Genomic DNA, 16236 nt, shown 5'->3' on the forward strand with positions numbered 1-16236 from the left:
AAACGCCACAAACAGGCTGCAACCTGGCGTTTAACTCCAAGAGAATCCTTTACACATGTAAAGCTCAATGCTCAGCCCAAGCACACATCAAGTGGGTCCCGGAAGTGGATTTCTGCACTATCTATCTTAGTTTACTCATTTTCTGTAAACCTAGGTCACTAGTTTAGTATAAAAGCTACTTTTAGAGACTTGCTATGTACCTCATGACATTTTACATCTGAATTTGTATCTTCTACGGCATGAGTCTCTAAACTCCATGGTTGGGGCTGAGAAGCTCTGCTGTGTTTCGATGAATTAATGTAATTACTACTGTTTTTCATTCAATCACGCGTGTTTCTATTCTAAGATATTCACTTGCACTTCAACATGATGAATGTGATGATCTGTGACACTCATCACCATTCTCAACCTATGAACGCATGCCTGACAACCACCTCCGTTCTACCTTAGATTGAGTGTGTATCTCTTGAGTTCCTGGCTCATACGTTTGATTGCATCTCCTGACAACAGAGCATTCAAATCTGTGATATCAGAGTCTTCGTGGTATAAGCTAGAATCAATTGGCAGCATTCTTGAGATCCGAAAAGTCTAAACCTTATCTGTGGTATTCTGAGTAGGATCCGGGAAGGGATGACTGTGACGAGCTTCAAACTCATGAATGCTGGGCGCAGTGACAGTGTGCAAAAGGATCAATGGATCTTATTCCAACATTAGTGAGAACCGACAGATGATTAGCCATGTACATGGACCCTTTTCACTGAGAGGACGGCTGGTAGCCATTGACAACGGTGATCTACCAACATACAGCTTGCCATGGAAGGAGACCTGCGTGCGTGAAGAAGAAGACAGTAGGAAAGTAGAGATTCAGAAGACAGAGCATCTCGAGAACCTCAACCTGTTCTCCCTTACTGCATAACAAGTATTATTTATTTTATGTTAATTACTCTTTATAAACCCAACCATTTTTATTATTAATTTCCTGACTAAGAATTACAAAATAACCATAGCTTGCTTCAAGCCGACAATCTCCGTGGGATCGACCCTTACTCACGTAAGGTATTACTTGGACGACCCAGTGCACTTGCTGGTTAGTGGTACGAGTTGTGAAAAGTGTGATTTACAATTCGTGCACCAAGTTTTTGGCGCCGTTGCCGGGGATTGTTCGAGTTTGAACAACTGACGGTTTATTTTGTTGCTTAGATTAGGAAAAATTTATCTTTTTAGATTAGAGTCACTAAAATTGCGTCTTCTATTATTGTTTTTGGTTGAAACTTTTTTTTTAAATCCTTATTTTCTTTTTCAAATTTTTTTCGAAAATGTTTATAAACTAATAATTGAGTTTTTCTGTTTGAGTTTAGTTTCATATTTTAAGTTTGGTGTCAATTGCATGATTTTATTTTTCTTTCATTTTTTTTCGAATTATTAGTGCTCAGAATATAAAAATTTTTAAGTTTGGTGTCCTTTGTGTTTCTATTTTCTTAAAAATTTTTCAAAAGTTGTTCTTAGCGTTCATCGTGATATTCAAAGTTTTCCTGTTTGTTTCCTTTGTTTTGATCTAAAAATTTAATTTTTGTGTCATTTTTACTGTTTTTCTCTTTCTTCATTAAATTGAAAAATATCTTTTCTCTTTATTTTAATTAATTTTCGAATTTTCCTTTAAAAATTCATATTTTTATTTTAAAACTTTTTATTCTATCTTATCTTAGTTTTGAAATTTCAAAATTCAAAATCTTTTTCAAAAATCATATCCAAAGTTTTTCAAATCTTCTTAATTAAGTAATTATTTTAGTTTTCAAATTTATTTTTCTCTTAGTTTCCTAAATTTATATCTTAATTCCTAATTATTTTAGTTTTTTCTTATTATTTTTATTTATTTTTAATTATTCTGTTTGTTTCTACTTAAATAAAATACAAAAATATATTTTATTTGCAATTCATTTCAATTCCCTTTTCTCCATCATGGACATAAGTGGAAATGAACAGTCTAGAAGGACTCTGGGGTCATATGCTAACTCCATTACTGCTACATATGGGAGTAGCATCTGTATACCTCCCATCAAAGCAAGTAGTTTTGAGCTAAATCCTCAGCTCATTGTCATGGTGCAGCAAAATTGCCAGTATTCTGGTCTTCCACAGGAAGAACCTACTGAGTTTCTGGCACAATTTTTACAAATTGCTGACACAGTACGTGATAAAGAAGTGAATCAGGATATCTACAGATTATTACTGTTTCCATTTGCTGTAAAAGATTAAGCTAAGAGGTGGTTAAATAACCAACCTACAGCAAGCATAAGAACATGGAAACAGTTATTAGACAAATTCCTGAATCAATATTTCCCTCCAAAAAGGATGACACAGCTAAGGCTAGACATCCAAGGCTTTAAACAAGAGGATGATGAATCCCTTTATAACGCCTGGGAGAGGTACAGAGGGATGCTAAGGAAATTCCCCTCTGAAATGTTTTCAGAGTGGGTGCAGTTAGACATCTTCTACTGCGGGCTTACAGAAAAAGCTCAGATATCTCTAGGCCACTCAGCTGGTGAATCTATACACATGAGAAAGACTATTGAAGAGGCTCAAGAGCTTATCGATATAGTTGCTAGAAATCAGCATCTGTACATAAGTAATGAGTCCTCCATGAAAGAAGAAGCTAAGGCAGTATCAACTGACTTTAGTCCTCAGGAATAAGTTGCTGAACTCAATCAGCAACTATCTTCTATAACAAGGCAGTTATCATAATTTAAGGAGATGCTACAAGAAACCAAAATTGCAAACAAGGATATGGAATCACAATTGAATCAGACAAAACAGCAGTTATCAAAACAGATAACAGAGGAGTGCCAAGCAGTTCAATTAAGAAGTGAAAAAACATTAAATATCTCAACTCAAAGCAGTAGAAAGCCAAGAAAGGAACAGCTGACAGAGGATAAGAAATCTGCTACCCAAAATCCCTCTGAGGACAGTAAGAGTCCAGAGAGGAATAAGTTTGGCGTTCAAACGCCAGAAAAGGGTGAAAAACTGGCGTTAAACGCCCAATCCATGTCCAGTTCTGGCATTCAAATTCCAGAAAAGGGTAGGAATCTGGCGTTAAACGCCCAATCCACGTCCAATCCTGGCATTCAAACGCCAATGAGGGATCAGACACCTGCAAGTGCTGATAATAACTCCCTCAAGAAGGCTTCTCAACTGCTTCTGTAGGAAATAAACCTGCAGCAACTAAGGTTGAAGAATATAAAGCCAAAATGCCTTATCCTCAGAAACTCTGCCAAGCAGAACAGGATAAACAATTTTCCCGCTTTGCAGACTATCTCAAGACTCTTAAAATAAAGATTCTGTTTGCAGAGGCACTTGAACAAATACCCTCTTATGCTAAGTTCATGAAAGAGATCTTAAGTCATAAGAAGGATTGCAGAGAAAAAGAAAAAGTTTTTCTCACTGAAGAATGCAGTGCAGTCATCCTAACAAGCTTACCAGAAAAGCTTAAGGATCCCGGAAGTTTTATGATACCATGCACATTAGAGGGTACTTGTACCAAGACAGCCCTATGTGACCTTGAGGCAAGTATCAATCTAATCCCTGCATCCACTATCAGAAAGCTTGGCTTGACTGAAGAGATCAAACCAACCCGGATATGTCTTCAACTTGCTCATGACTCTATTAAATACCCATCAGGCATAATTGAGGACATGATTGTTAAGGTTGGGCCATTTACCTTTCCCACTGACTTTGTAGTGCTGGAGATGGAGGAGCACAAGAGTACAACTCTCATTCTAGGAAGACCCTTCCTAGCAACTGGACGAACCCTCATTGATGTCCAAAAAGGGGAAGTGACCTTGAGAGTCAATGAGGATGAGTTCAAGCTGAATGCTGTTGAGGCAATGAAGCATCAAGACACATCAAAAGACTGCATGCGTGTTGATATTATCGACTCCCTGGTAGAGGAGATCAACATGGCTGAGAGTCTCGAATCAGAGCTAGAAGATATCTTTAAAGATGTTCAGCCTGATCTGGAGGAATCAGATGAAATAAAAGAGCCTCTGAAAATTCCTCAGGAAGAGGAGAAACCTCTTAAACCCGAGCTCAAACCACTACCACCATCCCTGAAATATGCATTTCTGGGAGAAGGTGACACTTTTTCGGTGATCATAAGCTCTGCTTTAAATCCACAGGAAGAAAAAGCACTACTTCAAGTGCTAAGGACACACAAGGTAGCTCTTAGGTGGTCCATAAGTGATCTTAAGGGCATCAGCCCAGCAAGATGCATGCACAAGATCCTATTGGAGGACAATGCTAAGCCAGTGGTTCAACCACAGAGGTGGCTAAATCCAGCCATGAACGAGGTGGTACAGAAAGAGGTCACCAAGTTACTGGAGGCTGGAATTATTTATCCTATCACTACAACAAACAAGGCTTTTCGCAACGGTCAAAAACCGTTGCCATATATTGAAAAACCGTTCCCTAAACTTTAGGCAACGCTTTGGCAACGGTTTTTGACCTGTGGTATATGCGGCCGTTGCCAATGCTCAAAGGCAATGGTTTTTTACCTAAGGCAACGGTAACCAAAAAACCGTTGCCAAAGTTACTAGTATAGGCAACGGTTTTGAAAACAAATTTTAAACAACGGTTTCAAACCGTTACTCGAGAAACAACAGTTTTAAACCGTTCTTTTTCATGGTACAACAGTTTAAAATCGTACCTGGATAGGCAACGGTTTTAAACTGTAGTAGTTTTGTTATCCACAACAGCAACTGTTTTAAAGCATTACCGTTGGTGTCGTTTTTTTGTAACGATTTTTGTACTATTGCCAATTTATAGTTGTCTAAGACAACGGTTTAAAAGCGTTACCATTGATTTTTTTGGCAACGGTTTTAAAACCCTTGCCATTTTATAGTCATCTAAGACAACGGTTTTAAAGCATTACCGTTGGTGTCATTTTTTGGCAACGGTTTTAACACCGTTGTCCTTTGTAACTTTTGACAACGATTTTTCGTAATATATAATTCTTTATTTACAATAGTAGTTTTCTCGTGAATGAAATTAATTTCATTTTTTTAAATTATTTAGAGTCAATAAATAATCTAAACTATTTGAATAAAGTCACTAAAGAAAAATAATTGAATATTTTTCATCAAATTTGACTTACAAAAATTGTTGTAAGATCCACAATCACATTCAAAATACCACAATACAATCATGACAACCTCAAACTATATCATCTAATGTAGCAAAAAATATAACAAAGAAGAGTTGAAATAGCTAACAATAATAATATTCTCACTTGAACAGATTCCCAAATGGCTTCTTTATCTTTAATCCCCTTCCAATTTGTGTAAATTAATGGACAAAATCTAAATTCCTTGCCACTGTGCCCAAAAATTTGCTCAAGTTGTTTACAGCTTCATCAGTAGGACCAATTGCCTCCTTCAATATCTAGAGTAATTTCTTCTCTATCTTCCAACTGTCTTGCATGAATCTTCAAGCATTGTGTAGGTCCTCGTGTTTTCTTCACTATTGTCTCTATACAAAGATACTAATTATATTCCATCCCTCTTATTGATTTATAAGATATTTAATTGAAAAAAAAACTAAAGCAACAAATTACCAAATTCAATTCACAAATTGAAATTCAATTAACACAAATTTTTAGAAATTTTGGCAACATTATGGCAGGAAATAGGACGTTTCTGAATTTAAACAAACAGCAATATCAACCCATTTAAACTCACTAAAATCAAATCAGCACTAATAAAACAGCTCAGAATAAGGCCATCAGCATCATTGCTCAATCAAAACAAGGCATGAAATCAGCCATTAACAAGGATAAAGCAGCACTAAACAACAAAATCAACCCATATGAACTCACTAAAATCAAATCAGCACTAATAAAACAGCTCAGAATAAGGCCATCATCATCATTGCTCAATCAAAACAAGGCATGAAATCAGCCATTAACAAGGATAAAGCAGCACTAAACAGCAACATCAACCCATATGAACTCACTAAAATCAAATCAGCACTAATAAAACAGCTCAGAATAAGGCCATCAGCATCATTGCTCAATCAAAATAAGGCATGAAATCAGCCATTAACAAGGATAAAGCAGCACTAAACAGCAAAATCAACCCATATGAACTCACTAAAACCAAATCAGCACTAATAAAACAGCTCTAAATAAGGCCATCATCATCATTGTTCAATCAAAACAAGGCATGAAACCAGTCGTTAACAAGGATAAAGCAGCACTAAACAGCAAAATTAACCCATATGAACTCTCTAAAATCAAATTAGCACTAATAAAACAGCTCAGAATAAGGCCATCAGCATCATTGCTCAATCAAAACAAGACATGAAATCAGCCATTAACAAGGATAAAGCAGCACTAAACAGTAAAATCAACCCATATGAACTCACTAAAACCAAATCAGCACTAATAAAAAAGCTCAGAATAAGGCCGTCATCATCATTGCTCAATCAAAACAAGGCATGAAATCAGCCATTAACAAGGATAAAGCAGCACTAAACAGCAAAATCAACCCATATGAACTCACTAAAACCAAATCAGCACTAATAAAACAGCTCAGAATAAGGCCATCATCATCATTGCTCAATTAAAACAAGGCATGAAATCAGCCATTAACAAGAATAAAGTAGCACTAAACAGCAAAATCAACCCATATGAACTCACTAAAACCAAATCAGCACTAATAAAACAGCTCAGAATAAGGCCATCATCATCATTGCTCAATCAAAACAAGGCATGAAATCAGCTATTAACAAGGATAAAGCAGCACTAAACAGCAAAATCAACCCATATGAACTCACTAAAATCAAATCAGCACTAATAAAATAGCTCAGAATAAGGCCATCATCATCTTTGCTCAAATAAAATAAGGCATGAAATCAGCTATTAATAAGGATAAAGCAGCACTAAACCGTAAAATCAACCCACATGAACTCACTAAAATCAAATCAGCACTAATAAAACAGCTCAGAATAAGGCCATCATCATCATTGCTCAATCAAAACAAGGCATGAAATCAGCCATTAACAAGGATAAAGCAGCACTAAACAGCAAAATAAACCTATATGAACTCTCTAAAATCAAATCAGCACTAATAAAACAGCTCAAAATATAGCCATCATTTGACAACATCAAAGTAAATAGTAGAAATTAAGAATAATATCAGGAGTCTTTAACTCAACTGTAAACGTAAAAGTAACAACAATTGATGGACAAATTGTCAAGAGACAAGAAATCTATAACCTATTTTAACTCAACCCCAAAGCTAGCTCAAAGGCAAAGAATGTCTCACATTTATAAACCACCTAGAAACCTCATCTTTGAATGATGTTGGATTTGTAATGCTGGCAATGTTCATTACCTCACAAAAGTCACCAGAAATCTGCTTAGATTTTGCTTGTAAAGTCGTATGGTACTCACGCAACAAGCACTGGTTAAGAGTTTAAAATCTACCCTCTCGTATCTGCATCAGTTAGACGGTTTACATTATAGTAAGCAGCTTTTCGTATGGAAGGAAGAAAGCATAGTAATCAAGAACTCAAATGAGTTTTGACAAGAAAATGTTAGACGATTTACATTATAGTAAGTAGCTTCTCGTATGGAAGGAAGAAAGCATAGTAATCAAGAACTCAAATGAGTTTTGACAAGAAAAAGAAACTCACTGATCTCAGGGAAACCTTCAAGCTCAATGGCGAAGCTTCTTTAAGTCTATTTAGGGTAGAAATGCACCATGCATCATTTGTTTCACTTGACACTCTTTCCTAATGGAAATTTAAGTAATTAGATGGAAAAAGAAACCGTGAACTGTTACCAGAAAGTTAAGCCACTCACAATAGATAGATGTTAATCAAGACTAGCTGGTACAAATAGAGTTAACAAGATAAGAGACTACAACTAAAAGCAACACTAAAGACATTTTAGCAGCAGAATAAATGAAATTCTAAGATAAAGTTGTGCTAGAGGTACTTAAATTTAATGGAAGATGTAAAGCTCACCAAAGAATCAACAATCTGTTCCATTGTGTCATGGCAAAAGCATTTATCTACAATTTCAATCCTGAAGAAAATGAAAAGTAGAAAAAAGGGCTATCTTAAACTGTGAATCAGAATATAAGAAACAAAGTTAGTAAAGAGAGCATCTAAATAGATATAGGAATTTTTCCTTTTCAGAGAACCAGTTTCCAAATAAAAAATCAGAACAACATTAGACATGTATCTTCTCAACACACTCTTGCAGACTACAGCATACACATATCAACATGTTCTACCTTACTATCGTAAAATCAACAAGAGGCACAACCAGTCACACATTTAATCTACAACCAAAATCCATTACATATGAAGCATTCAACTATTCGTAATAATCCAGTAAACTTTTCAGGCATTCAAAGTTTAAAATATTTAATTTAATAAAATATTCCCTACCTCGATGTCACAACTCGCGAAAATCACTAAACACAGCAGCTCCATCAGTGGTTCCAATACCAGCTCCCATGGCAGCAGTAGTAGTGATTCTGGGCAGCTTCAGTGCTGGTTCCCAGCGGCTGAGGACTTCGGCAACTTGCAGAACCTAGAGGCGAGGCAGAACAGAGCCGTTTTCCTCAAATCCCAAGTAGCAGCTTCCCTGTTTCCTTTTCCATTCACGTTCCTCTCCATGGATATGATGAAACAACGAATTGAATGGCGGCGTAGCCAGGATGCAACGGCGGTGGCTCCCTTTCCCTGGCCCCTGGCTCATGCGTAGTTCTTTCTCTCCGCAACATGAAAGTGACGGAAATGGAAGCTTCTGTGACAGAAATGAACGCGACGGCGACGGCAGCGGCTCAGCGACCCCTCGACGGCTCCTTCTCCTTTCTCGCACGATGATGGCGACCGCTCAACGGAGGCGACGACGCAGTGGCGTTGCGAGGTTAGGCGGCTTCTCTTCTCCGTCCCTCACTCTCCCTTTGCGGACTCTCTTTCTCCTTCGGGCTTGGCAACGACGGCGACGGCGGCACCTAACCCGCCGGCGCCGTCCTCTTCTCCTTCCTCCTCTCTTGTCCGTGTGTGTGTATGTGTTACGCTTATGAGTGGGGGGTTGTGTGCTCAGTGGGGGGGTGTTTCAGGTTTTAGAATTTGAAAATTAGAATTTTTTATTTAATTTGGGAATTTAGTTAGGAATGAGAGATTTTATAAAATGATATAGATAAAATAGATATATATTGATAAAAAAGGGTAGATAGAATAATAATTTTAAAATCTAATATACTATATTAAAATTATTTAAAAATATTATTTATCAATCTATTGCTGAATTCAAATAATTATTTCTAACAAAAAATATATATTTGTTATAACAAAATAATTATTTATAATAAAAATATATAATATTTATTATAAATTTATTTTAATTGTAGTTTTTTCAAAAATAATATTTGTTATATAATAATCAATAATAGATATATAATATTTATTTTAAAATTATTTTAATTTTATTTCTTTATATTAATATTTATTATATATTTATAATAAAAATATATATTATTTATTATAAATTTATTTTAGCCTTATGTATTCAAAATATAATATTTTTTATATATTTATAATAATATATAATATTTATAATTAATTTATTTTAATTTTATTTTTTTAAAATAATATTTGTTATTTATTTATAACAATAGTTTTTGAGTATTTTATAAATTCAGTATTTATAGAAAAAATAGTTTCAATTTATATAATTATCTAAAATTATTTTTATTAGTATTGTTTAATTTGTACAATTATTTAAATAATATTAGAAAATGGTTGTTTCATAAATAATTGTTGTAAGGGTTGTAAAATCGTTCTTTAAAATAGTCAAAGAGAACGGTTTTATTTTGTTACTATAGCATAATGAAAAAATGAACTTCAACAACAACACTGTAAAAACCGTTGTCTAAGACCATCTAATGGAACGGTTTTAAAGTGTAGCATTTCGGCAACAGTTTTAATGCGTTTCTTTTGTACAATTCTTTAAACAACAATAAAAAACCGTTGTTTAAAGCCAAATCATGGTAACGGTTATAAAACCGTTCTTTAAAATAGTCAAAGAGAACAGTTTTATTTTGTTGCTAGAAATTGATGAAAAACTGAATTCAACAGTAACACTTTAAAAAACCGTTGTCTAAACCTATCTAAGAGAACGGTTTTAAAGCGTTGCGAAATTTGGCATTGCTAAAGGCCATATTTGTTGTAGTGTATTTCTGATAGCCCCTGGGTGAGTCCTGTCCAAGTTGTCCCCAAGAAGGGAGGCATGACAGTGGTTCATAATGAAAAGAATGAACTGGTTCCTACAAGAATATTTACAGGGTGGCGTATGTGTATTGACTACAGAAGGCTCAATACAGCCACCAGGAAGGATCACTTTCCTTTACCATTCATAGACCAGATGCTAGAGAGATGGTGCACGAAATTGTGATCATCAATGGCGCCAAAACTTGGTACGTACAATTGTAATCTCAACTCTTTATCACAACTCCGCATAACTAACCAGCAAGTGCACTGGGTCATCCAAGTAATAAACCTTACGTGAGTAAGGGTCGATCCCACGGAGATTGTCGGCTTGAAGCAAGCTATAGTCATCTTGTAAATCTCAGTCAGGCAGATTCAAATGGTTATGAAGAATTGATAATTAAAAGATGAATAGAATATATAATAGGATAGAGATACTTATGTAATTCAATGGTGAGAATTTCAGATAAGCGTATGAAGATGCTTTGTTCCTCCTAAACTTCTGCTTTCCTATTGCCTTCTTCCAATCATTCATACTCCTTTCCATGGCAAGCTTTATATTGGGTTTCACCGTTGTCAATGGCTACCTCCTGTCCTCTCAGTGAAAATAGTCCAAATACGCTATCACCGCACGGCTAATCATTTGTCGGTTCTCGATCATGTTGGAATAGGATCCATTGATCCTTTTGCGTCTGTCACTACGCCCAACACTCGCGAGTTTGAAGCTCGTCACAGTCATCCCTTCCTAGATCCTACTCGGAATACCATAGACAAGGTTTAGACTTTTCGGATATCAGGAATGGCCGCCAATAATTCTAGCCTATACCACGAAGGTTTTAATCTTAGATTAGAAACCCAAGAGATACACATTCAAGCTTGTTTGCATGTAGACCGGAAGTGGTTGTCAGGAACGCGTTCATAGGTGAGAATGGTGATGAGTGTCACATAATCATCACATTCATCATGTTCTTCTGTGCGAATGAATATCTTAGAGAAGAAATAGGCTTGAGTTGAATAGAAAAATAATAGTACTTTGCATTAATTCATGAAGAACAGCAGAGCTCCACACCTTAATCTATGGTGTGTAGAAACTCCACCGTTGAAAATATATAAGAACAAAAGGGTCTAGGCATGGCCGAATGGCCAGCCTCCCAAAGATGAACATACAAGTTCGAAAGATATATATGTGATGGTGTGTAAATACAATAGCAAAAAGTCCTATTTATAGAAAACTAGTAGCCTAGGGTTACATAAATAAGTAATTAATGCAGAAATCTTCTTCCGGGCCCACTTGGTGTGTGCTTGGGCTGAGCATTAAAGCTTTCACATGTAGAGACTTTTCTTGGAGTTAAACGCCAGCTTTTGTGCCAGTTTGGGCGTTTAACTCCAGCTTTTATGCCAGTTCTGGCGTTTTGACGCCAGAATTTTTATGCTGACTTGGAACGCCAGTTTGGGCCATCAAATCTCGGGCAAAGTATGGACTATTATATATTGCTGGAAAGCCCAGGATGTCTACTTTTTAATGCAATTAAGAGCGCGCCAACTGAGCTTCTGTAGCTCTAGAAAATCCACTTTGAGTGCAGGGAGGTCAGAATCCAACAGCATCTGTAGTCTTTTTTCAGCCTCTGAATTAGATTTTTGCTCAGGTCCCTCAATTTCAGCCAGAAAATACCTGAAATCACAGAAAAACACACAAACTCATAGTAAAGTCCAGAAATGTGATTTTTATTTAAAAACTAATAAAAATATAATAAAAACTAACTAAAACATACTAAAAACTACCTAAAAACAATGCCAAAAAGCGTATAAATTATCCGCTCATCATAACACCAAACTTAAATTGTTGCTTGTCCCCAAGCAACTAAAAATCAAATAGGATAAAAAGAAGAGAATATATACTGAATTCCAAAAACATCTATGAAGATCAGTCTTAATTATATGAGCGGGGCTATTAGCTTTTTGCTTCTGAACAGTTTTGGCATCTCACTTTATCCTTTGAAGTTCAGAATGATTGGCATCTATAGGAACTCAGAATTCAGATAGTGTCATTGATTCTCCTAGTTCAGTATGTTAATTCTTGAACACAGTTACTTTATGAGTCTTGGTCGTGACCCTAAGTATTTTGTTTTCCAGTATTACCACCGGATACATAAATGCCACAGACACATAACTGAGTGAACCTTTTCAGATTGTGACTTAGCTTTGCTAGAGTCCCCAATTAGAGGTGTCCAGAGCTCTTAAGCACACTCTTCTCGCTTTGGACCACGACTTTAACCGCTCAGTCTCAAGTTTTCACTTGAGACCTTCACGCCACAAGCACATGGTTAGGGACAGCTTGGTTTAGCCGCTTAGGCCAGGATTTTATTCCTGTGGGCCCTCCTATCCATTGATGCTCAAAGCCTTGGATCCTTTTTATTTTACCCTTACCTTTTGGTTTAAAGGGCTATTGGCTTTTTCTGCTTGCTTTTTCTTTTTCTTTTCTCTTTTTTTTCTTCTTTATTTTTTTGCCATTTTTTTTCATAAGCTTTCTCTATTCACTGCTTTTTCTTGCTTCAAGAATCAAGTTTATGATTTTTCAGATCATCACTAACATTTCTCCTTGCTTATCATTCTTTCAAGAGCCAACAATTTTAACATTCATGAACAACAAATATAAAAATATGCACTGTTCAAGCATTCATTCCGAAAAAACAAAAAGTATTGCCACCACATCAAAATAATTAAACTATTTTAAAAATTCGAAATTCATGTACTTCTTTTTCTTTTTCAATTAAAAATATTTTTCATTTAAGAAAGGTGATGGATTCATAGGAAATTCATAGCTTTAAGGCATAGACACTTAGACACTAGTGATCATGTAGTAAAGACACAAACATAGATAGAACATAAAGCAAAGAAAACGAAAAACAGAAAAAAATAAGAACAAGGAAATAAAAGAACGGGTCTACCTTAGTGATGGCAGCTTGTTCTTCCTCTTGAAGATCTTATGGAGTCCTTGAGCTCCTCAATGTCTCTTCCTTGCCTTTGTTGCTCCTCTCTCATGACTCTTTGGTCTTCTCTAATTTCATGGAGGAGGATGGAATGCTCTTGGTGCTCCACCCTTAGTTGTCCCATATTGGAACTTAATTCTCCAAGGGATGTGTTGATTTGCTCACAATAGTTTTGTGGAGGAAAATACATCTCTTGAGGCATCTCAGGGAATTCATGATGAGGAATTTTCTCATGCTCTTGTCCATGAGTGGGCTCTCTCATTTGCATTGAGCTCCTTCCACACAGATGTCCATGAGGACTTGGTCCAACCTTTGATCAAAGTTGACTCTTCTAGTGAAAGGATGAGGGTCTCCTTGCATTATTTGCCACAACTTCATAGAAGTAGTCTTGATGGACCTTTGAGATGAATCTCTCCATCTCCCATGACTCAGAGGTAGGAGCTTTTGCCTTCCCTTTCCTCTTTCTAGAGGTTTCTCCGGCCTTTGGTGCCATAAATGGTTATGAAAAAACAAAAAGCAACGCTTTTACCATACCAAACTTAGAAGGTTTGCTCGTCCTCGAGCAAGAGAAGAAAGAAGAGAGTAGAGGAAGAAGAAATAGAGGAGATGAAGAGGGTTAGTATTTCGGCCAAGGGGGTGAGTAGGGTGAATGATGTGTGACAATGAAGGAGTGAAGATTAGTTTATATAGGAGTGGAGAGAGGGGTAGGGTTTGGCCATGTATGGGTAGGTTTGGGAGGGAAATTGGTTTGAATTTGAATGGTGAGGTAGGTGGGATTTTATGATGGATGGATGTGGATTGGTGAAGGTTATTTGGGGAAGGGTGTTATGGAAAAGTGTGAAGAAGAGAGAGAGATGAAGTAGGTGAGGATCCTGTGGGGTCTACAGATCCTGAGATGTCAAGGATTTCTCATCCCTGCACCATGTGGCGTGTAAACGCCACTTCCTGTGCCAATCCTGGCGTTAAACACCAGGTTGCTGCCCATTTCTGGCGTTTAACGCAAGCTTTTCTCCCCTTTCTGGCGTTTAAATGCCAGCTCTGTGCCCATTTCTGGTGTTAAACGCTCAGAATGGTGCCAGACTGGGCGTTAACGCCCATTCTGCTACCCTTACCGGCGTTTAAACGCCAGTAAGCTTCTCCTCCAGGGTGTGCTGTTTTTAATACTGCTTTTCATTCTGTTTTTGCTTTTTCAGTTGTTTTTGTGACTTCACATGATCATCAACCTACAGAAAACATAAAATAGCAATAGAAAATAAATAGATATAAAAAAATTGGGTTGCCTCCCAACAAGCGCTTCTTTAATGTCAATAGCTTGACAGTGGGCTCTCATGGAGCCTCATAGATGTTCAGAGCCTAGTGTTGGCCTTCCAACACCAAACTTAGAGTTTGAATGTGGCGGCTCTGTTTGACTCTGCATTGAGAGAAGCTTTTCATGCTTCCTCTCCATGGTTACAGAAGGAGAACCTTGAGTCTTAAATACAAGGGAGTCCTCATTCACTTGAAGGACCAATTCTCCTCTGTCAACATCGATCACAGCTTTTGCTGTGGCTAGGAAGGGTCTGCCAAGGATGATGGATTCATCCATACACTTCCCAGTGTCTAGGATTATGAAATCAGCAGGGATGTAGTGGTCTGCAACCTTTACCAAGACATCCTCTACAAGTCCATAAGCCTATTTTCTTGAATTGTCTGCCATCTCTAGTGAGATTCTTGCAGCTTGTACCTCAAAGATCCCTAGCTTCTCCATTACAGAGAGAGGTATGAGGTTTATACTTGACCCGAGGTCACACAGAGCTTTCTCAAAGGTCATGGTGCCTATGGTACAAGGTATTGAGAACTTCCCAGGATCCTGTCTCTTCTGAGGTAATCTCTGCCAAGTCAAGTCATCCAGTTCTTTGGTGAGCAAGGGGTTCATCCTCCCAAGTCTCATTACCAAATAACTTGGCATTTAGCTTCATGATTGCTCCAAGGTACTTAGCAACTTGCTCTTCAGTAACATCTTCATCCTCTTTAGAGGAAGAATACTCATCAGAGCTCATGAATGCTAGAAGTAAATTCAATGGAATCTCTATGGTCTCTGTATGAGCCTCAGATTCCCATGGTTCCTTATTAGGGAACTCTTTAGAGGCCAGTGGATGTCCATTGAGGTCTTCCTCAGTGGAGATCACTGCCTCTTCCTCCTCTCCAGGTTTGGCCGTGTGGGTTATGTTGATGGCCTTGCACTCTCTTTTTGGATTCTCTTCTGTATTGCTTGGGAGAGTACTAGGAGGGAGTTCAGTAACTTTCTTACTCAGCTGACCCACTTGTACCTCCAAATTTCTAATGGAGGACCTTGTTTCAGTCATGAAACTTTGAGTGGTCTTAATTAAATCAGAGATTATGGTTGCTAAGTCAGAGTGGCTCTGCTTAGAATTCTCTGTCTGTTGCTGAGAAGATGATGGAAAAGGCTTGCTATTGCTAAACCTATTTCTTCCACCATTACTGTTGTTGAAGCCTTGTTGAGGCCTCTGTTGGTCCTTCCATGAGAGATTTGGATGATTTCTCCATGAAGGATTATATGTGTTTCCATAGGGTTCTCCTATGTAATTCACTTCTTCCATTGCTGGATTCTCAGGATTATAAGCTTCTTCTTCAGATGAGGCTTCTTTGGTACTGCCTGTTATTGCTTGCATGCCAGACAGACTCTGACAAATCATATTGACTTGCTGAGTCAATATTTTGTTCTGAGCCAATATGGCATTCAGAGTATCAATCTCAAGAAATCCTTTCTTCTGATTTGTCCTATTATTTCGAGGATTCCTTTCAGAAGTGTAGATGAATTGGTTATTTGCAAACATTTCAATGAGTTTCTGAGTTTCTGCAGGTGATAGCAAGAGAAAATGGAAACAAAATCAAATAAGAAGCAAGAAAATTAAATCCTAAAACTAGCAAAAACTAACAAAGAAGCAAAAGGTAAACCTATTTACAATACTCA

This window comes from Arachis ipaensis, chromosome B4 (assembly GCF_059453495.1).
Source record: "Arachis ipaensis isolate K30076 ecotype BB chromosome B4, ASM5945349v1, whole genome shotgun sequence".
Classification (NCBI taxonomy): domain Eukaryota; kingdom Viridiplantae; phylum Streptophyta; class Magnoliopsida; order Fabales; family Fabaceae; genus Arachis; species Arachis ipaensis.